This window comes from Lonchura striata, chromosome 5 (assembly GCF_046129695.1).
Source record: "Lonchura striata isolate bLonStr1 chromosome 5, bLonStr1.mat, whole genome shotgun sequence".
NCBI classification, from domain to species: Eukaryota; Metazoa; Chordata; class Aves; order Passeriformes; family Estrildidae; genus Lonchura; species Lonchura striata.
The window spans coordinates 4368257-4377473 of record NC_134607.1 but is presented as its reverse complement, the minus strand read 5'-3'; the positions used below and the strand labels follow the sequence as shown (position 1 = coordinate 4377473).

General features: G+C 51.0%; 1 long non-coding RNA gene across 1 annotated transcript; it reads right to left on the bottom strand.

Moving 5' to 3' along the window:
• Nucleotides 1-7435: 7435 nt before the first annotated feature.
• Nucleotides 7436-8499, bottom strand: LOC144246256 (uncharacterized). The gene is made up of 2 exons (XR_013339927.1): nt 8116-8499; nt 7436-7828 (listed from the first exon to the last, which is right to left on the bottom strand). It is a non-coding gene; the product is annotated as an uncharacterized LOC144246256 (long non-coding RNA).
• Between the last annotated feature and the right edge of the window lie 718 nt (nt 8500-9217).

The following is a 9217-nucleotide window of genomic DNA, read 5'->3' as shown; positions in this document are numbered from 1 at the left end:
CATCACAGGGTCCTATAATGCTTCCTGCAAGATCACACATGCATGAAACCCGGTCCATCAGCCAGTTGGAGACAGAGGTATGCACACTCCCTAAAGCACAAAATCAAGAATAAATGCTTAGAGTTGCACCATAAACTGAGACCCGAGCAGAAACAACTGTTTCTGTCCACTGCTCACCTTGGACACTTGGCCTTGACTGCTGCTATCTGCCTGGACCTCCTAAAAATAAAGGCAAAAAACACTGCTGTAACACAGTCACCGTTTAGGCTTCCCCTGCAAATGCAAACAATGACTGACCTGTTCAGGGCAACACCCTCCCCCAGGACTGGGGCTCTCTGCCACGGATCTGAACTGTCTGCATCTGAAAGGAAGTTAGGACTAGTGTCAAACAGCTGCAGGACAACTTAACAGCACCAAACATGTTATGTCAGTCTCCTAATCCAATCTAGAGCCCAACTACACCCTGCATTACAAATTTCAAGTCCCCAGGACTTGTGCTATTACAGGCTATGCAGCAGGGCAGAGCAGTTGTGGGACAAATACGTGCAGACACCCGTGACACAGGACAGGGAGAGAGAGCTTTTGAGGAGAAGAAAGAGCTGAGAGACCCAAAGAACACAGAGTGCACCAGAGACAAGTGACAGGACACACACCAGAACTGCTCTGCCCTGAGCACCTCAGCACTGAGATCAAAACAGTCACTTTGCCTTTATGTGGCCTAAGGGGACACTTCTTGCACATCCCTGCCCCCAAAGCTGATCCTAAAGGCCCTCCCAGCACCCCGCTTTCACCCCCTCTGCGGGCCTTAGCCCTCCACTTATCTCTCTGGCATCTGGGATGAGAATCCACGTCGCATGGCAATGGAGGCTGCCTCGCCTGGGGGGAATGTCCTTTGGTCACTGGGCTGTGGTCCCGTGCTCAGCTACAATCGAGAACACCAAACATCACTGCACGATCTCAGCCGCACAGCAGCCACAACTCAGCAATTCTCTGCTCACCATTATTCTCCTGAGAACGCCGGGCTCCTCGGGCCGCACGCTTCGCCCACGCCCTCCTGGCAGGGTCTGCCGGGCTGAAGAGCAGGCGAGGTGAGGTGGCGTTCCCAAAACTCGAGTGGACCCTGGTCCCCCTCACTAGTAGTTCCCCGACTCACAGCAACTCCTCGGCCGCTCCTGAGGCTCCCTGGTGCCACCTCCAAGTGACAAAGATCAAGGCTTCGTCGCAGAGCCGTGTGCCGCTCCCCGAATTCCCAGGAGAGCGAAGGAGCGGCTCTGCGGCCGCTTGCAGGGGGGACTCGCTGGTACACGAGTGGACTGCCTAACGCACACAAACATGAATGGATACTGAGACTTGCAGCAGAGACACTACAGCTGCAGGCACACAAATTCATAAATAATTAAACTAACAAAACCCCAAAATTATACCAAAATATTAATTTTATTTACCCAGTATCCAAATTGCTGAACAGATTAACAGAGACACCTTGTCCTATCCCCTCAATAAGACATCTAAAATCTATGCCAAACAAATCCTTAAAACTAAGAAAACCCTGCCTGTATCAATATAAAGCCAAAAAAATTCTTGTAAACTTCATAAATTCATTAACCTAACACATCAGAACCATAAAAATATTAAAACTTTATGAACACCAGTATGCAATACACACTACCCTCATTTCAACATATAAAAGTAAAGCAATTCCTATTAATAACGTAACACAAATATCACAAAATATAGCAGTAAGAAAAGAAAAAAAAAATAAACCTCACTAAAACTAAAATATAAAATTTTTATTTTAAGCCAAAAAAACCCCATACATTCTAAACAGGAACTTCCTCAAAATCAAGTATCTCAATAAACCCAAAAAACTCTAACGTATTTCAAATAACTAGTAAAAAGCTAAAAAACACAAAACAATTAAGCAACTCACCACAACTATCTAAAACTGTCTACAACAAACCTTCTTTAAAAAAACCCAACAAATCCTCCTTACCACCTCAACAATACATCACCAGCGACACCAAACAACTCAAAATACTGTAATTCCCATCCAAAAAATGCTCTATAAACTGAAACACTAAAACTCATCTACAAAACCCACTCACCCTTCCATAACCTCCTCTAACCTACACACAAACCTAAAACCAATAAGAATTAACTATAAACTATCATACCTTAAAGAACTCCACCATTAAACACTATTTTACCAGACTTATTATAAATCAAAAACCACAAAATAACACACCACTGTTAACATTACCAAAACATTTTTCTCCATTCCTCTAACAACCAAATACAAACCTCGACTTACCTTCACTTAAAAAACATACAATACACCTACAACCAACTGCCCCAAAAATAAAAACACAGTCCTACCATCCAGCATAAATTCATCCAAGTAAAACTTAAAAAAATAAAACTCCAAAACATTTGTAATAATCCAACAACATTAGATGAAAAGTATAACAAAAATATTTTTTAAAATAATCCAAATTCTTCTAAAATACTATTACACCACAGGAAAAAAAAAAAGCAAAATCAAAAAGCCTACTGAAAAGATCCAATTCCTAATAATAAAATAACAAAAGAAACATCAAATTCTGACCAATATCATCAAAAACAGACAGAAGAATGGCTCCACGAGCCAACAAAAAAACCCCCAACCTATAAGAAAATGCCAAACCGCCTCAGAAACAAACAATGAAACACAGCCCCTCTTACCATGGTATTATTTTAGTACTATGATTTAAAAAAACATTCTATACAAAAGTGTCCTCTACCCTGCCATCAACGCCACATAAAGCAAATAAATTAACTGTTATCATACAGGACATCCATATAAAAAAATCTCAATCGCCCTAAAGCCTTAAAAATAATTACAAATTAACCCCAAAATAAAAACTTTAACAAAAGAAACCCCAAAACAAACAACAGAAACTAAAAATACACCACCATAGAACCAACTACCAGCAAAAAAAACCCCACACTACACTCTTTTCACTAACAGTTGTTAGTGAGACACATCACAAAAATGAAACAAAAATAAAAAACAGTCCTATAGAAGCCCACGAAACAAATCACAAAACCCACTAGAAAAAGAAGTCCAACCAACTTACTAAACTTCAAACCATACAACAGATCCTGAAAGCTGCTAAAAATGAAAACCATACCTCCACACTAACTCAAGGAGTAAGCAGTATTCTGCTAAATTAGCTTTAAAAACCAAACTAATAAAGGAGATTAACAAAAATCGAAACCACTAGACAATAAAAAGATAAGCACCCAAATAAATAACTACCTAAAAAAATCCACCGTATAAATACACAAGTTCCTAAAAAAAAAAAAAACTAATAAAAAGCAACCAACAAATACATCAAACAGAAACAAAACCCCAAATAAATAAACCTCAATTAACCACAAAAAAAAATTATTCCTAACTCAATAAACCCGTAATGCCTCAAACCATCAAAATACAAATACCACCTAAAAATAAACACGTCACCAAAAGATAAATGTAACCGTAAACAATAACTCCCAAATTACCGGTAACAATAAAACGTACACGACAATTAAACAAACCAAATGAATAAAACCACTATAAGAGAATTAACATAAAAGCAATTATTAACATTAAAAAAAACCATCACTAACTAACTACAGGACACTATCTCAAACCCACCAATACCAACACTACATAGGCATGCTAATAAAAGTCACCACAACCTAATTAAAAACCAACCTTGTACTTCATGCTATGACCCATAAAAACCATTGTAAACCTTAAAAAAAATCTCCTTTACGAAAATAACTACAGTTATATTTTTATAATATAAAAATAACCAAAACAAAAAATCCAACATATCGCACAAAAAAAAAAAAATCCAACAACAAACTCAATCCAAAAAAACCCTTGTCACAGCACCTGAACCAAGAGCCGTAACAACCAACAAGCACACCGTGACCCTTCTCACACACCGACTGCGAACAAAAGAAAAGGACCCAATGAATTCCCCAGGAGCGCCTCAAAAGCAGCGCAGCGAGGGAGGCTGGAAGATGCGGAGCCGCGCTCCCGGCCCCGGGCGCTCCCGGCTCCGGCAGGAAAGCGGCTCCTCCGGCAGCAGAGGCGGCGCCGCGCCGGCAGACCCCCGCCCGCTGCCCCCGGCCCGGCGGGGCCGGCACCGGGCCCGGGGGGCCCCGGCGGCGCCCGAGCCCCGCGCCCGGAGCGGACGGAGCGGCGGCACCGGCCGGCACCGGCCCCGCCCGCGCCGCCTCCCCCGCCCGCCGGCCCGGCCAAAGCTCCGCTCGGCTCCGCACGGCTCGCACCGGCGCGGCTCCGGCGGGCCCGCGGCAGCCCAGCCGCGCCCAGCTCCCCTTCCGCCCCGGCCAGCCCCGGCACTGCCGGTGGGCTCCGCGCCGCACCCTTCGCTGCCGGGCCGGGGGCAGAAGAAGCGCCCCGAACGCAGCGGCACAGCCCGATCCCCGCCCTGCCAGCGCTGCCACGGCTGCAGCTCCCTTCCTCTGAAGCCCCGACACTGACGCCACGCTCCGGCGCTCACCTCACCCCAACGAGGGCACAGAAATGTGCGCTCCCCTTCAACTGCGACCCCTAGAAGAGCAGAAAAACAAGGGGCTTGCCTGGAATGATGGCAAAAGGGAGAATTTTACCTCAATCCAAACCCCTTAAAAGGAGGAACAACAGGGCAGCCCCCTCCAATTCAACCTCGGGATGACGAAGTTTAAAAGGGAAAGGAGAAAAGTCCCGGCTGCAAAGGCGCACTGGCTCACCTGCTTGGCTGCTGCTTCTCGGCACTGGTTTGTCCCTCGGCTCCTCCTTTGAGCCATGCTCCACGGATCCAAGTGCGGATCCAGGTGATTCCCCGGATCCTGTCTGAAGCACTCACCGTCCTTCCAGGAGACAGCCCCGGGAGCCCCCCATAAACTCCCCTCCTCCAGCAGCTCCGAACGAAAGTGATGTGAGGAAAACCCCCTAAATCAGCTCCAGGAGGAGCCGCCCCCTCCTCCTCATCCTCACAGCTCACACCTGGGGCTGCTCTGAGCCCTCCTCATCCTCACAGCTCACACCTGGGGCTGCTCTGAGCCCTCCTCATCCTCACAGCTCACACCTGGGACTGCTCTGAGCCCTCCTCATCCTCACAGCTCACACCTGGGGCTGCTCTGAGCCCTCCTCATCCTCACAGCTCACACCTGCCACTGTTGCCACCCTCCAACAGCGTCTCTCCGTCTCCAGGACACAGCCCACTTCTCACAGACACAGATCCAACAGAAATCTGCTACGGGTGTTGGCTTTTCTTAATCCATCTGGTTACACGATTAAAACACATACGTGCATTGATGGTCATTGAGAGAAAACTTTCTCCTGGAGAAAACAGTCCTTTTGGTAGCACACTTTGCTACACCTTCGCAAAAAGCAGAATCAGCAGCAACTCCTAAGACCCCTGCCGAGGAACCCAGCCCTCCTTGGGACACCCACAGCAGCAGACCTCGAAAAAGGAGGGGAGAAGTCAAGCTTGGAGTGGAAAAAGAGGACAGAAGTACAGCAGCCTTTAAAAATGCCTGCACGGAGCAATAGTGGGAACCAGTCACATTTCTTCTTTCCTTGCTTTCTGTGATGACATAAATAGGAAGTAAGAACGCGTTAAACAAAAGGCAGAGCTAGGATTTGACAGGTCTTTATTTTGGCAAGCTGCATAACAAACGCCTGTTCCAGGACTGCGACGCCTTTTGGGGAATGGCAGAGAACGGAGGCAAAAGGTGCCGGGGAGCCCTTTCTGTTCCCTTCAGCCCCTGCAGCTGCTCCGCTGGTTTCAGGGCACTTGCTTGGTTCGTTCCCAGAGAAAAAGGCTAGGGCGTGATTTTCAAAACTACTGCCCATCCCCAGTCAGTTTCCTACGTTCCTGCGTACAAATGAATGGATAGAGAGATGGCTCATTTCCAAATGAGTTCAGCCATAGCTTCCTATTCTTTACCAATAGCTGTGAAAACGAAACACTTGCCAGGTTTTAGTATTCCACACACACCCCTCCTTGGGAATTTTGGGGCAGCTTTGGGTCCCTCTGCGGGACGGCACCCAGCGTGACCCCCCCTCATTCGCCACCCACCCGCTCCCCCACCGCAGTGTGCGTCCCTCTCCTAGGGACCTTGGGGTGCCCCAAATGACATCAGAGCCCCGAGTCTTCGGCCCCTTTTCCTGACCCCCGAAGAAGGCACAGGACGAGTCCAACTGCCCCGAACAGCAGCCCAGCGCTCCCTTCCAGCCCTTCCCACACCTCCATCCCCCCAGAAAGGGACTCCGCCGCAGCAAGGAAGGGGGGCAGCCCCCAGGAGGCTCGAAGCTGCTGCCCCGCCTCGCTGTCGCGGGCCGGGGGCAGAAAGAGGGAGCGGCAGAGGCGGCGGGGACGCGGCACGGCCGGCCCGGCACGGAGCGGGGGCCGCTCGCAGCGCGGCGCCGGCGGAGCCGCGGGTCCGGCAGCGCCGGGGCGGGGTCCGAGCGGCGCGGGGGATCCGCCGAGAGCTCCGGCCCCGTGCGGGGACTCCCGCAAGGCCCGGGGGGCGCCGGCTCCGGCCCTCGGGGCTTTATTCTCCGGCGCCCCGAGCCCCCGGCTGCGGGGGAAAGAAGCGAAGGGGACGGGAAGAGAGGAGGGAGAGACAGGGAATGGAACGGAGCAGCGGGGCAGGGACAGGACAGGACAGGAAGGAGCCGGGTATGGGGGGGACACGGAAGCGGGGGAAAGAGAGATAACCGAGGGGAATACGGGCAGGAGGATGGAGCGGGAGAGAGAGGGACAGGAGGGATCCTCCCGGCGCCCCGGCTCCGCCCCGGCGCCCCGCCCTGCTGAGATCGGCGGAGCTCGGCTCGGTTCGGCTGGACTCGGCTCCTCGGTCAGTTTCGGGTACTTTCGGCTAAGCTCGACTATTGCCGGTTGCATTCGGCTCGATTCGCCTCTTCGGCTAAGCTCGGCTCGCCTCGGCTGAACTCGGAGCCGCTCGGCTCCGCTCGGCTCCTCGGGCCCTTTCGGCCACGCTCGGCTATTCCCGCCCGCTCCCGCCTCCATTCGCCCATTCCCACAGCTCGGTCCCTCCGCCCGGCCCCGGCTCCCTCCGGCTCACACATTTCCTCAGGGCACCTCATTCCAGGGCACACAAACTGCAGCCCCTAAAGGCTTGCGGCTCTTTCAGCACACACACTCGTAACTCAGCTCTCGGGGCAGAGCTGATGGCTCCTTTAGGACAAGAATAGTTACATGTAAAAGCAATTCCCTCGTTTTGCATCTCCTTTTCCTGTAGCCCCCCCCAAATCCCATCCATATCACAAGGAATGTGCAGTTCTGGTTCCCCACCCCCCGTACCCTATTTGTACCAAGGACCTGGGGCAGCACACAGCCGGGACTCGACTGAATAAAGCCCAGCTTCAATAATCAGAACAAATGACATTTGTTTACAAATCAGGTGCAGTTTTGTACGGTGCTGTGTACCCTCGCAGCCGAGTCAAGGAAAAAGAGCTGCAGCACTGGAACCTAAGTTTTAGCAGCCGAGTCATTTGTAACTTGTGCCATAAAGTAAACCAAGGATAACTACAGTATTATCTGCTGAAGTTCTCCACTGTGGATTTCGGGCACAGCAGCACGTGCTTTACTCCCAGCAAAAGCTGCTCAGGTGGGAGCCAGGAAGCCAAGCCTCTCCACTTTGTCTGAACACCATCTTCCAGGAAGGTGCTGCTTCCTCGCTCCCAGGCTCCCTTCAGCAAAGTGGCAAATACAGAATCCGGTGCCACAGGAGGCCCTTGGCTGACCTCCTTGTGGTTTTCAAACTGTTTAAAGTGAAACAAAAAGCAGAAGAGAAAAACAGTGATGAGTATGAAACAAAAATCTCTTCAGCCACCTTTCTTTGAGATGAGCTCTGAACTGAAGCTCTGGGAGCACAGGCGTGCAGTCCTGCTAGAACAGAGCTGCCCAGCAGTGTCCCCAGGGGCATCTGGAGTGTTCACACTGCTGAGCTGAGAAAAACTCACCAAACCCAGCCCAGGGGCCTGAGACCCTCCACCCACCCGGGGGAACTCCGGGCGCTGTTCTTTTCCAGCCTGAGCCCATCATTCACCAGCAGCATTTGAGCCAAGGCAATCTTCCTTCACAGGTACTAAATGCCAAGCAAGAGCCTCGGAGATGCCTTGAAATCAGAGGTTCGAGTGTGATGATGTTGGGAGATTTCCAGGGAGCCAGCTGGATGTGCAGAAGGGATGGAAAACTCTCACAGGTGGGTCCCACCGGAGGTGTGCTGCAGGCAGGGATGTGCATCCCTTTCCTGAGGGGAAAGGACATGCAGAGGCCACTGCCGAGCCTCTGAAAGGAGCTGAGCTTCTGCAGAGAGATGTTCTGCCTCAGCACAGGCCGGGAGCACATCCAGCCACCGCCTTGTCCTGCTTTAAAACATCAACTGGAGCCTGAGCTCCAGGGACTGAAATCAGCTGAATTCCAGGGAACTCTGTCAAGTGACCCCAGACACATTCCTGGGGCTGGGGGATGAGGGTTTTAAATAGCAAGTTCTGTGGAATAGAGACCTGTCCTTGTCCTGATCCCACTGAGCTTCCCTGGAACCTCTGCTGGTTCCTGACACAGCTGGTGCTAAAGTGGCAGCTCTGCATGGGAATTTCCAATCTCCACGAGGCACCGTCAGGTTATTCCAGCAGGAATTCGGCAGGGAACCTGGGGCTGTGGGTATAATTCACCTGAACTAGCAAAGCTGATACTGAACCCCAAATCCAGGCACCATGCAGAGAACAATCTTTGTGCTAAAGCCCCTGGGCTGGGAAATTTCAGCAGCCAAATGTATGGAATGATCTAAATCCCAGCAGGCAGCATCCCCCAGAGGGGACAATCCAAGTGCCAGGGTGGGAGCTCTTGTCCTTCCCCTGCTGCTGGTGGGACAAATTCCCTCGGCACAGCTGGTGGGGAGGGAGCTGAGAGCAGGAGGGGCGGGAGCAGGGATGGGAGATGAGGCTGCTGGAATGTCACCTGGAGCAGCTGAACACGTTCTGTCCCTGCAGGAGCCAAAGCAGGTCCCTCCTGGCCGGGCTGGAGGGCAGCTGCTGGATCTGCTGTGGGGGAAAACTCCCTGCCCCTGCCAGGAGCACTGGCTCTGCTCTTCCTCCAGCTCCTGAGCAGTGTCAGGGCCACCAGGAGGGAGTTCAAACCCGAAAAAT